Consider the following 13,367-nt stretch of genomic DNA (forward strand, 5'->3'; position numbering starts at 1 on the left):
CTACGCCCAAATCTGAGGCCCGTGGGACGGGCAAGGGGCGGGGAGGGATGGAGGTGAGAGTGGGAGGTAGTAATCTGGCTGCCCTGGTAGCGCTTTCAAGCCCCGAAATTCGCTTGGGGTTCGTTAACACACGCGCTTGGGGTGGTCCCCTCCCCCCGGGTACGAACCCTTCCTGCTGCAGCGGCGGCCCAGGCTTCGGTGACTTGGGGAGGCGCTGGAACCCTTGTAACCTTTTTGGAGACTTTGCTCTTTCGAGAGCTCTTTACCTGAAACTGACACCCGCAAGCACTCTCCGGGGGCCTGTTGGGCAGATGGAGTGGCAGGGCCAGGCGGGGCCTGTTGGCGAGACACGGGGACATTTGTCATGGGTGACCCGGCGCCTCGGCTTCTGAGCCCACGCCGGCGCGGGGAAGCCCGCGCTAATGTAATAAAGCGAGAGCGACAAGAGGAAAGGCCTCGCTTGCCCCGGGGCCGCCACATGCTCACTCCGTTTTACTGTCAAGGCTGGTCGAGGCTGTGGCTTCATTTCATATTCCATTAATATTTACAGCAGCTATTGAATTTCCCATTACAAAGTTCACCATACACACTGCTAATATGAAATTTTAATAGTATTGTGCACATTATGAAAAGTCCCACCATTAAGAGGGGCGGGGGAGGGTCCTAGGGAGAAGTTGGCCTGGGAAGTTACCCACCACTGAACACTCAGAACTCCCCCCAAGCCGCCGAATGTATTCATTTGCAACTATTACCATAAAGATGTGAAACAGTAGGTATTTTATCAATAGTGAAATCAAAAGCAAGTGAGGAAATGAAGAGTGTAAAAAGCAGGCTGACTAAATTGAGTTTGCGAAGTTCTGTGTGTGTGAGACGCTTTGCCCGCATGTATAGATGTTTCTGTCTTTCCACTTTACTAGTGAACAAGCAGAAGTATACAGGTTGTGTTGGGATCTGGCTGCAGTGGAGGCTGCAGGGCTGCCGGGACAGGCAGATGCGTGGCAGTGGTAAAGCCCCTGCCCTCTTCCCTCGGCATCCCTCTCCTTCCAGCCCTGCACCCACCTCCAGCCTTGGGCCCCAGAAGTTCTCACAGCTCCAGTCCTGAAGGTGACCCCAGGGAACAAATTCTGCCAAGAACTGTGAATCACCTGTTTCTCCCTCTGTGGTGTTCAACTTTTCAGGACTGGCACCCTAAGGTCAGGTGGTGTTTCCAGGGGTAGGATTTTCCATGTGATGTGCAATCCTGCGGAGGGACTAACGCTAACTTGGACTGAACAGGGGAGGAAGAACAGAGCAAGAGAGAGAGAGAATGTGGCCTGGACACTTAGAAGTGTTTGTCCACAAAGCCCAAGCCCAAAGACTTGCTGCCTAAAGTGGCCCAGAAGTTGGCAAACCGAGGTGGAGTTAAATTTCTCTCTCCGTCCTTTCAAGAACTGTACAGTGAAGCCACAAGGTCAGGCGCATGGCAACTTCCAGCTCCAAGCGCACTTTGTGGCACAGAGGGGCAGCTGGGCATCATCCTCCTCTGCAATGCTGGCAGGCGCGTCCATGGGCATGCCCACCTCCTAGTCCAGTTGGAAGCCGGCCTGGAGCCATTCCACAGCAGATGTCCGATTGCCACTGGCTCTGGGAGATGCATTGGGCCTTCCCACTTTACCTGTAAGGACATTCAACTTCCTGGGAGAGCCAACTAGTTCCCATGCCTCTGGCTTTTTGCAGGTAACCTTGCCCTAGAGTTGGTAGATAAAATAGAAGGAAAGCACACTCATTCTGTTTGGGGGTAGGATGTGCTGTAATTTCTTTAGTCTGCACCAAGCTCTCACATCGCCTGCCCACCCACCCTCACACCATCCCCTCCTCACACTCCTCAGGGTGTAAATTAATGACAGTACTTTAAGCACCACTGTGGTGTCTTAATAAGCTTCTATTTCCGCATTGAGAGGGCAATTTCTGAATCTTTAGGTTACTTTCCTGCTAAAGGAAAATGACAGTGCCAGAAGGTAAAGATGGGTGACATTTCCATAGGAAGATCTGGTGTAGATTTTTTTTCTGGGTTTTAAAAAATATTATTATTATTATCACACACACCCCCATTTTCTTTGAGTTTTTTTTTTCGTTAAAGCCCCTAAATGTGTCATGCTTTGTCACATCCTCTGTGTCTGTTTTTAGAGAGCATTTGAATAAAAGGCTCGATGCCAGGTATTGGTGACACAGGGGGTGGAATTTTCAGCCGTTCCACAAAGAGTTGGCCGCCTCTATTTGCATAAGGTCAGAGTAGTGCTTCTGATAGAACTTTACCAGCATCTCTGTCTCTTAGCAACACTCTTGCACTCTTGGTCCCTGCATTAAATTGACTGGTCCCTTCCTTTTCTTCCTTTCATTAGGAGGCTTACAATAAAATGTCACCCTTCCAACCTGTGCCTGTCACCCAGTAGGTCATCTGTATCTCCCCCTTCCCCCTCCCCTTTCCTCCCCTCCTCCTCCCTTTTCTCTCCAGCTCCAATTAGACGACGAGATTATTCATTTGGTGGATTCCCAAAACAGTTTCATTTTATTGTGTTAATTAATATTAATACCATTTCTCTCTTTGTTATTAATAAAAAGCTATCATAAACACAGGCGCGATAAGGAGCAAATTGCCAGCACCTACCAAACAATGGGCCTGGAGAGGGGTAATAAGGAGAGTGGAGATAGAGAGAGCAGGGTTTAGGTCAGGCTTCCCACCCATTTAGTTGACGCGGGGTTGAGCGCAGCATCGAAGCCCCTGGAAGCACGCTTGGAATATGCCAGGCAGCCCTCTTGGCTCTGGGATGGGAAAGAGTGACAGGATCCAGATGCTGATACGTGGTGTTAATGGAGGGTCACGTTTGGACAATAGTATCCATCACTTGCCTCCTGGCTCTTCTGTCAGATGGAGTCATTTCTGACTACTCCATCACTCAGATTTTGGATAGATTCAATTATTACCTTCACCTTGGCAACAGGATATACAAATCTATGCTCAAATGACTAAGTAATAATAATAGTATTTTTTTTTAACTGCACTTCTCCTCTTGTTCATTTTAAAGAAAAAAGCCCTAAGGGTTCAATACCTTTCTTCCTATTTTATTCTGAAAACATCTGCCCAGTTACTCAACCCCACAGGATAATGGCTGCTTAATTAGCACAAATGTTTGTCTGAATACCTGAATGATTATTGCTGATTTTTATAATCTTACCAATGGCCCAAATTAAGTAGTCTGTGTATGTTTTCTAAAGTTTTGGAAGAGTCTAACTTAGAAAGGGTCTGTGTGCTGTCTTTATGGGGTTTTTTTCCTCTTTTGAGAAGTGTTTGCAACTGAGTGAAAACAAGAATTGTATTAAAAAGGAAGGGGAGGAAGAAGAGAAGAGCTTATTATATTACCTTTGTTCATAAAGTTAAGAATTAATTTAAATCAAGTTAAAGATTAAAAAAAATTAAGACACTGAGAAGTTCTGCCTGAAGGAAGTGAGAATCAGAGAGATGCAGGGGTGGTGTTGAATGTGCTTTGAATTCCATCTCTGCTTTCTTCCTGGACAGAGAAACCAACCTCCTTTAGAGGAGTGGTTTGTTTTCTATAACATATTACTCATCCCCTTGAGTAGTGCAAATGTTAAGGTAAAGCATCCTGCCTTTCCCTGATATTTTCACAAAGCCCTCACTCTGCTTTCTCCTCTCTTCTTCCTACCCTGCATGCCCTGTAATTCTTACAGTGTATTGCCAGAGAAATTTGCAGGTAATGGGGTCTGAGAAAAGCAACCAGGGTTAAAAGTCAACTAGCTCCTCTTTAATAATTCACGTGTCATATTTCTTCCAATATGTCAAGTTTGCTAAAGAAGATGGACAGGGGCTGATGGGCGGCCGCTTGAGTTTATTATTCCAAGCCTCAGAAGGGAGGAAAACTGTAAAAAAGAGATGCCCCCACTCTTCTTACAAAGGGGCGAGAGCAACCCAAACCTTCCTCAGAGTGCCTGGTGCTCTCTGCCTCACCTTGCGTTCCAGCACTTCTCCAACATGCCAGGAAGATTTGCAAAGATGGGGGTGCAAAAAATATTCCTGGGAACTTTTCCTATTTTCAAGCACCCCACCTTACAAATTTGTCCTCTTTCCTCCTTACCAGTATGTTCATTCTTATATGCTACCAAGAGACAATTCTGTTCATATTTTTGTGCCACAATATGGAAGTTGCTAGGGCAACTTCACTCACAGACAATGGCTCTTATTTTTACTTTCTTATAAATGACCTTTCTTCTTTTTACAACTGCTTTTTTTTTTTTTTTTTTTTGGCAGCATTGCTGGTGACAGTTTCACATGCCTTTGACTTAAATCTCTCTATTCTCTTTCTTTTTGCGAGGGTGTGGGGGCAAGTTTGAGATGTGTGGGTGTTTTTTTTTTTTTTTTTGGTTTGTTGGAGTTTTGTTTTGTTTGTTGTTTTACTTTCAACAATTTGCTGTTTCCAGGGAGGGGGAGAGACACGGTATGCATAGACAAGAACATGTGAAACCAAGGAAGTTTTAAACATATTTGAGCTTGATTTTGGAGTATGAATTGATATATAATCAGATTCCAGAAAGGAAGACAGAAGACAAAGAGAAATAAAGACTGAGTCTTACCTGTTCAGATTTTGCCCAAATGTAGAAAGGAGCATTTTGCTCCATCCAGTTTGCATTTCACTATTGCTCAGGTTGTCCCATCAGAATTTTAAGGATCCCAATTTACACAGATCAAGCCCAGGGAGGTGATTTCGTTTACAATTTCTCTCTCCCCATCTCTTCAAGAGCAAAATGAAGGTGTTCTATCGTGAGAATTAAAACTTTTCCATGTGTTACTTATTTAATGAAAAAAAATCCTATAGTTTTGCAAACCTGTTTCCTGATTAGTGGCCCATGGATAGCCATTTGAATAACAAGTATTTTCCTTTTTTCCCCCCTTTTTCTTTAGTTCTGAAGAATGTTAAAACAAAATAACACAAATCAGTCGTTTGGGAAATACAGTTTTATCTTCAAGTATAATTATCACTAGTGGCACATGACAGAAAAATAAATAGTATCTCTCATTCCATTCGTTCTGTGACTACAATGCTATAAAATATCTTTTATCTTTTTTTGCTGGGTGCCTTTTCCACTCACTTAGCTTCATGGCTTTTAAATTTAAGCTAAGTTTTTGCAGCAGTTGCTCTGCTCAGGATGATAAGGGCTTGCTTTTCGGGCTCAGTTGTTTTAATATGAACCTTCTCCAACTTCTGTCACAAATTCGAGGTGGAGGTCTGTTTATATGTCTGATATAAGTTGTTGGGGGGAGGTGTAACGGAGAGTTCCAGAGGGAGAGCAAATAATTAAGGTTTATAAAAATCAGGCACACTTTGACAGGAGGAGAATAAATAGTTCTGAAAGAAATTTATAGTAAAAGATTGAGTCAGGGTTGGGAAAACAAATTTGTAGTGATTCTGGTCTGTAGCACAGTTGGAGGAGGGGGTGAAGTGTGTCCAAGATCACCACTCCAAGAAACAGCCTATTTGAAACAGCTATTTAAAACTTTTTCTGATTGTTACCTTTAAACCAATTAAACCAGCAGGCAAGTGCTTGAGCAATTTTTCAAACTCGGGCAACACCCAGCCCTCCTTCAGCGAATTCCTGATGAACACTAGCTGTGTATTTGCAATGTATCCACTCTCTCTCTCTCTTCAACGGTAGAGTTAGACAAGGTTGTTCACATTTTATTTGCATAAATTTTTTAAGGTGGGGAGAAAAGAGAACATGTAGTTTATTTTAAGCACTTTGCCATAATGTGCTATGTAACTGGCACAAGTTTCTGGCTTTGATTGAGCTCAAATCCTTCAAGAAAACGAACTTTGTAAGGAAGTTTGTTTGTGAAACTCCTAACCACGTCTTCTCTAGATTAGGGCGATGGAAGGGAATTGGGATACACGTATCACCCCTTTGGGAATAAAAGGTTGCTTCCACACCCCCTTCCTCCTGCATTTCTCCGGATGATTGCCCTCCCTCCCCTCACTAAGTTGACATCCTCAGGCCAGCCTGGATCCTGCAAGCCCCGCTGCCAGTTGGGATGCGGCTCTGTGTTCTTTTGGGGGTTCTCCGCCTCTCCTGAGTTCAGGGCAGGGCAAGGCTCTGCAAGTCTAGGCACTCACGCAGACAGAGAAAGTTTTAATTCCACTGCGGATGGGGTGATGAAAAGCATTTGAAAAGCTGCCGGAGGAGGATGTGTTCCCCTACCCTGCAAAATCAGCTCGGTCAGAGGGACCCTGGGCGGAAAACTGTTAAGACTATTGCACCGACTTAGCAGAAATCCCAAGAGAAGCTTCTCCCACAAGGCAGAAAATACAAGTCTTTGGCGGGATTTCGTTTTTTAGATGAGAGGAGGGACACTCGGAGAAAAACCAAAACTAGTAAAAAAATAAAATTAAAAAAATAAAAATAAGAAAATCCTCTATCGGAAGAGCGTAGGAGGCAAGACCTAGAGTACATGCAATCCCATTCTCATACAGATCCGGAAAGCCCCGGAGGCTGGGAGGGAGCGCAGTGTAGACTTCAAGCCTAGAACTAAAACACAAAGTAGCAAATCTGAGCAGAGGGACTTGGCGCTGATTTTCTGGGACGATCTGCCGCTGTCCTGACTTAGGACTTTCGGAAGAGGAGGTGGGGTCGGCTCCGGGCCGCGCGGAGCTGGTGGGCGGCGCGGCGAGGGCACCCCCGGCCTCCCCAGGCCGGGTTCAATCCCCGACCCGGCGCCATGCGGTGCGGCTCCCACCCAGCCGATCCCACAGATCCTATCTCGAGTCCGCTAACACCTATCATTTGACCTATCATTTGAAGCCATATTCGCACTGTCTTCCAAACATCTCGAGCATTTTTGATTCCGCTCGCCGCTCCTTCTTACTGAGTTCTCCGTGTCTCTCTGCAACTTGTCATAACCTATAATAAAATGCCTTTTCCGTCGGGAGTTAAAGTCCAGAGGGCAGCGGTTCTATTTTCAACTGACAGCCGAGAAAAGGAGCCGCGGCGGCCTCCCTTTTGTCTGCCTGGGGGTTTAACTCCTGCGGGACCGGCCGTGGAGATCGCGCCCCGCGCCGGCCGCCGGTTCCTGGGTCCGGGTTCCGGGGAAGCCGCCACCCTAAAGTCTACCCCGTCCCCAGCTCCCCAGCCCTGCCTCGCGGGCATTACTGCGGTCCGGGGCGCGGTTGCGGGAGAAAGTTCTGGGCCTCTGGGGCTGCATACACACGTGCTGCTCAGGCGCGTTCCTCAAAACGAGAGGCGCCTATTTGCACTTGTCCTTTTTCTTCTTCTTCTTCTTTTTTAACTGGAGGGGGCTTGACCGAGAGCAACACAAGGGATAAGTGAAACAGAAGACTGATACCAAGGTCACGTCAGCCGGCATCTCGGCGGCTTTTCACCGGGCTAGTGATGTAACTGGCTCGAACCATTTTCCTAATTAGCCAAACCCATCCTATTATTATTTTCATAAACCTGCAACTGAAACGTGAAGATCTGTTGGAGTTTTTCTGTCCCACGTGTGCACGTGAAGGGCTAACTCATAATCAGATGGCCCGGGTTGGGGAGCGCGCAAATGCGGGGTTTAGTATCTGTCCCCAACCCTTGCAAAGGGATCCCGAGCTCAGGGTGACCCACGGACCGCGTGGCCCAGGTGCGCAGTCCTCAGCATGGCCAAGTGCCCCTGAGCTGGACGTCTGGCTTGGCCTCCTCCTGACCGAGAGGTTCCTCGGTACCCAGGGACACCCCTCTCTCGCCACCATTACCTATTTAGAATTTCCCCACCCCCACTTTCTTCTTACCTGACCACCCACAGAGAAGTCACCTTAGAATACCCTAAGGTCGCCAATGGGAGCCTGGGAGTCTCCCAGACTTTTTTCATTTGTCAACATTTGTGACAGAGAAGCCATGGCTTTGATGTCACCCGATATTTGGGAGTAGGCGGGTAGGACGTGGGTAGGAATAAGGAGGCAAGCGACTGGGAGAGGGGAACCAGCGCTGAACCCCGGTATCTGCCTTCCTGGAGCCTTATTTTGTCTTTAGTTTATTTAAAGAAGGAGGTGGGGCCCGGCGCGGTGGCTCACGCCTGTTATCCCAGCACTTTGGGAGGCCGGGGCAAGTGCATCACCTGAGATCAGGAGTTCGAGACCAGCCTGACCAACATGGTGAAACCCTGTCTTTACTAAAAAATACAAAAATTAGCCGGGCGTGGTTGCCTGCGCCTGTAATCCTAGCTACTTGGGAGGCTGAGGCAGGAAAATCGCTTGAACCCGAGAGGTGGAGGTTGCAGTGAGCTGAGATGGCACAATTGCACTCCAGCCTGGGCGACAGAGCATGACTCCATCTCAAAAAAATAAATAAATAAAAATAAGAATAAAGAAGGAAGTGGGGCAGCCCCTGATGGAGATAGTGTCAGAGTGTCTCCTCCCTGACGCTTAAGGCCTCACATCCAACCTGGGAACTCCTCCTGGAGGGTTCCAAAACGAGGAGGGAGGCTAGGGGACTGTTCTCATTCAGCCAGCCATTGAAACAGAAACAGCCTATCCTGGCCTGGCTTCATGGCCCGCCACCCTCCCTTCTCAGGGCATCTTGCCCCAAGAGAGATGCTCACACTTTCGACCCGGTGCCCCGAATTCAGACCACCTGCCTCTCACACCTCCTTGCCCACGCCTCTCGCCCAATTCACAGACTTTCTGCTAACTTCTTCCTGCGCTAGGAACTAGCAAAACCGTAAAAACAATACTTTCAAAACCCAAAACACATTCTATTCTCTAAAGGAAACCTGGAGAAATTGGCCAGCTGAATTCCACAGATGACTTCCATTGAGGGGTAGAGTGGGAACTGGGGACAGTGGGAAGTTTGTGTTATAAACTGTGATAAGAGAGGGAACATAGAAAGATTCAATTTGAGAGTTGTGGTTATTTGACATTCCTCCACAAAGAAGTCAATTCTGTTCAGTTAAAAAGAACAAACATTTCTGTTTTCTGCATCTGCAGGCAATGGTGAGATACAGTAAGGAGAAGTTTAATATCTGGAAAAATAGGTAGTAGAGGTTTTTATATCCCCCAAAGAAGAAAAAATTAGAAAGAATATTAAAAAAATGCATTTGTGTTGGAGCAATCAGTTCAGAAATACTATACTTCATTGCTTATTGTGAGCTCTCATTTCTCTTTTTATTTTATTTCTGAAAGTTGATCTCCAAGTCTCAAGCTGGGCTCTTAATGTGGACATCTTAAAGTGGTATTTCACCATCAGTTTAGCAGGTGCTGCTGACTTTATAAAGACGATTATTTCTGTCCCCTTTAATCTCTAGAAAAAGCCAGAATCCCTTTCCCCTGTGAGACCTACTTTTGGAGAAACTATGAAGCTGCAGTTACTGAAAATGGTATTCTTTTAAAATACTGGTCAGAATTACTCAGGATATATTTGAGGATCCATTCTCTCCAGTTGGCTTGTAGATTCTATTCAAAGAGAAGCTATTTAGGGACATGTAAAAACCAGTAAATTTCCTGGTGCACAAAAGAAAATGGTGCTTTTTGCCCACTGCCTATTTCCACTCGAAAGTGAATAATGCCCCAGTTACCACCAGGCCTGACTTGATTTATCTTGGTTAATAGGATTAACGTGTCAGCCTCTCTCAAGAATTTCTAAATGCAGATCCAGAGTGTCACTGACTCGCTGGTGTCTTTTTTCCTCTCTGATGGGCATAATGACGCACCTACAAGCAGAGGGGCCTTTGTCCGGTGGGAGCAGGCAGATTATCTGTCTCCAGTGAAATAAGGCGTGATGCAGCTACCTTTGCCAAGACTCAAAGCCAGAACCCAGTCACTATAAAATAATTGCGTCACTACCTCACCACTGTACTGTCTGTGTTTCATTTATCTTTTGACTGTAATTGAATGGTTGAAAAGCAAAAATGTAGACAAATTCCAGCTGTATTGAGATCTGTTTCTTCCTTTACTACCTCGGCCCATCATTAGATACTTTCCCTCTCTGCGCAGGAGGTCAGAGTGTATAAATATAAATTGCATTTTGCATTACTTCTAGATGAGTGAAGCTGTCAAAGCAATAATATGAGCTTTCAGTCCCACATTCTACCATTTCTTTCCCATTTTTTGGCCAGGAGGTCATGTGCAAATTGAACGTGACAACCCAGAAGACATGTCCAACAGACTTGTATTGTTACTTAGTTCAGCCGCCTGGCTCACAACAACATTCAACCTACGTTAGTTCCCAGTCTTCCCCAGGCAGGAGCTTCTCAACACAGGACTCAGGCTTCTCAGAAAGTTTACTTCAGTGGCAACAATTCATTTCACCTGAAAGTAGTAGGTGGCACTGACCTAAAATATTTTTCGCCCAAGATTCATGAAGATGTCATACTTAGAGGGACCAGGGCAGTATCTTATTAAACAAAGAACAAGGTGAAGGGCCAAAGAGCCCTGCAGCACACACATACACACACACACACACACTCACACACACACACTCACACACACACACATACACACACTCACACACACACACACCACGCACATGCATGCAGGAGGAGAGAGGAAGGTATACTGGCTTCTATCTGAAAGTATGAAAATTTTTCAGAATCCAATAGTGACGTGGTTGGAAATCATTTTTGTTGTTATCACAACAATGAAAATGTCATTTGGGAAGCCATCTTAAAATATGGATTGGCCGTGTACCCTCATTAGCAAGTTATTGATAGCATTGTTTTAAGAACCCACTTGCATAACAAAAAAATAAAGTTCTAGCAGTTTATTATCACCGTCATTAAAAGATACCCCTCCTAAGACTACATTGTAGGGAAGGGATCAGAAACTTTCATCAATTTGAAGAAAGCTGAATGGCTTGGAGGATCAGTAATTGTCTATCGATGTGACCCATTCACGTCTTGCCCAGATTGCAGTTAACGGAGAGCTGTTGTTCGCTGACAGGGTGTTTGATGGTTTCTAGAAAATGAGTGGCTGTTTTCATTCCTGTTCCAAATGGACAGGTGTCTACATCAGAATTGGCAACCTGGTTGGCAGATTCAGCGTGGCCAAGGAGCAAATTGTTTATGGAGAATAAACTTCCCTCCCTCCTGTGATGACTGTGCACACGTGTGAGTGCTGGCAGTGGGGAGGAGGGAGAAGTGGAAACCTTGAAATTGCAAAGATTGATACAGGTCCATAAAACATAAAGGGGCTGAAGCCCCTTGGTTCTGAGTGGCTCCATGTGCAATTGCACCTCTCCTGGAGCCCAGCTTTTGCTTATCCACATTGTGCTCTAAGTGCACAAATAAAAGTTTGTGAAAGGCACTTAGTTTCCCTTAGGATGCTCATATCAATCTCAACAAATAAAATTAAATGAGGTTTTTTGCACTTGGTTAAATCAGCAATATTTTCATTCATCTTTCTTGAAGAAAGCATCTTTATTTTCATTCCCTCAGATGAACTAAAAGTGCTTAAATACTGAATAGGAAGAAGAGGTAATTGTAAGAATCACCCTGGGAATGCCTAATCCAAAGTAGGAAATGGATCTCTTGTCCTCGGTGGATAAGGCCACATGTTATCACATAATACCTAAGGGTGACCATTAGATATACAAACGTAATTATCTCTTCTTTCACGTTTACACATAATCTTTACAATCTCAGGTTATTATTCATGCTAATGGTTTTGGCTTCCTGTTATTATAATGCAATATATGATAATACGCTTTTTAAAAAAGTCATTGTAATACCCCAAGGTCTGATGTCTTTTATTGTCTAAGCCCTACTTTCACATGGATTAAAGTTGTGTTAAATTTTGGAAAATGTTAACAATAATAACAAAAATCTCTGTGACCTTGAAACTAATGTTGTCAGTATTGCTGACACTGAAGAAAGTTGCCCTTAATTTTGGGCAACTTTTTGTGGATATCTGTAGTTATTAGGAATGTTTAATTTTTCAATACTTATAATTTATGGGCTTCCAGTCATAAGATTTTATAGTTCTCCTCCTTTGTCCTAGCATTTTTCTGCTCTTCTTTTTTTTTTTTTTTTTGAGATGGAGTTTTTGCTTGTCACCCAGGCTGGCGTGCAGTGGCACTATCTTGGCTCCCTGCAACCTCCGCCTCCCTGGTTCAAGCGATTCTCCTGCCTCAGCCTCCTGAGTAGCTGAGATTACAGGTGCTTGCTAACACACCTGGATAACTTTTGTATTTTCAGTAGAAACAGGATTTCACCATGTTGGCTAGGCTGGTCTTGAACTCCTAACCTCAAGTGATCCACCCTCTTCAACCTCCCAAAGTGCTGGGATTATAGGCATGAGCCACCACACTTGGCCTCTTAATAAAATAATTTGTGTAAACCTGACATTAATTTTCAGTTCATTTTTACTCTACTACACGGCCAGAAATTATAGCAATGAAGACAAAAGACTTTGGAGTGAAGCTAACTCCCCCTCCCCTCTATACTGCATTCTGTGACCTTGGGCACATCATTTAATTCTCTAGGCCTCAGTTTCTTCATCTGTAAAATGGCAATGTTAATAGTCCTTATTTTACAAACTTGTTTGCAGATTTGTGACCTGCTTACCCAGTTTTCTGAAGATTTGTGACATGCTTTCTATGTTTTAGGAACAGAGTAAGTTCTCAATCAGAGTTAAGCACCATTGTTGCTGTTGATGAAGGTGATGGTTTTGTAACCTCGAAGTGTCAATATCTTCATCTTCATCCATGAAACAGAAACAACACCACCCAAAGGGTTATAGACAATGTTGAAGTTAGTTAAAGAGTGTAACGCTTTGACATAGTGGCTGAAGCAGAGCCTTCAGTAAATAGGTGGTGGGTTTGTTGCTGCTTTATTCAGGGAACCAGTGAAAATCAATGAAGTATTCGCTGTGGAAAGAAAGTCCATTCTTCAAGAGTTCCACTTGATAGTTCTTCAAGTTTGACTCTAGAGGCTTAGCTGGTAGAAAATGGCATGAATGAAGCCAAAGTTGAGAATCATGCCCAGTTAGCCTCGTTTGTCCTGTGACCAAAACTCATACCAGCTGTCACATGAATTCACATGTCTGGGCAGTAGTGAGACACCTCAGCAAGAGTGGGTGGGAGTGGACAGCCCAAGTCCACATCTGTTCCTGAAAAATGAATTACATGAAATAAAACTCCAAGTACATGTTTTGCTGATCCAAAAACGTGTCTAGAATCTGAAGGAGGATGTAGAGTTTAAGTGTAATGCTTACTTTCTGATATTATTAATTCACTCGTAGAGATAGGATCACACCTTTTTTATATTTGCATTTGCATAGAAATGTTGGTGCCATCTAAAGACTTTTCGTTTTTGTTTGTTTTTTTTTTTTTTTTTTTTT

Source organism: Hylobates moloch, unplaced genomic scaffold (assembly GCF_009828535.3).
Source record: "Hylobates moloch isolate HMO894 unplaced genomic scaffold, HMol_V3 SCAFFOLD_14, whole genome shotgun sequence".
Classification (NCBI taxonomy): domain Eukaryota; kingdom Metazoa; phylum Chordata; class Mammalia; order Primates; family Hylobatidae; genus Hylobates; species Hylobates moloch.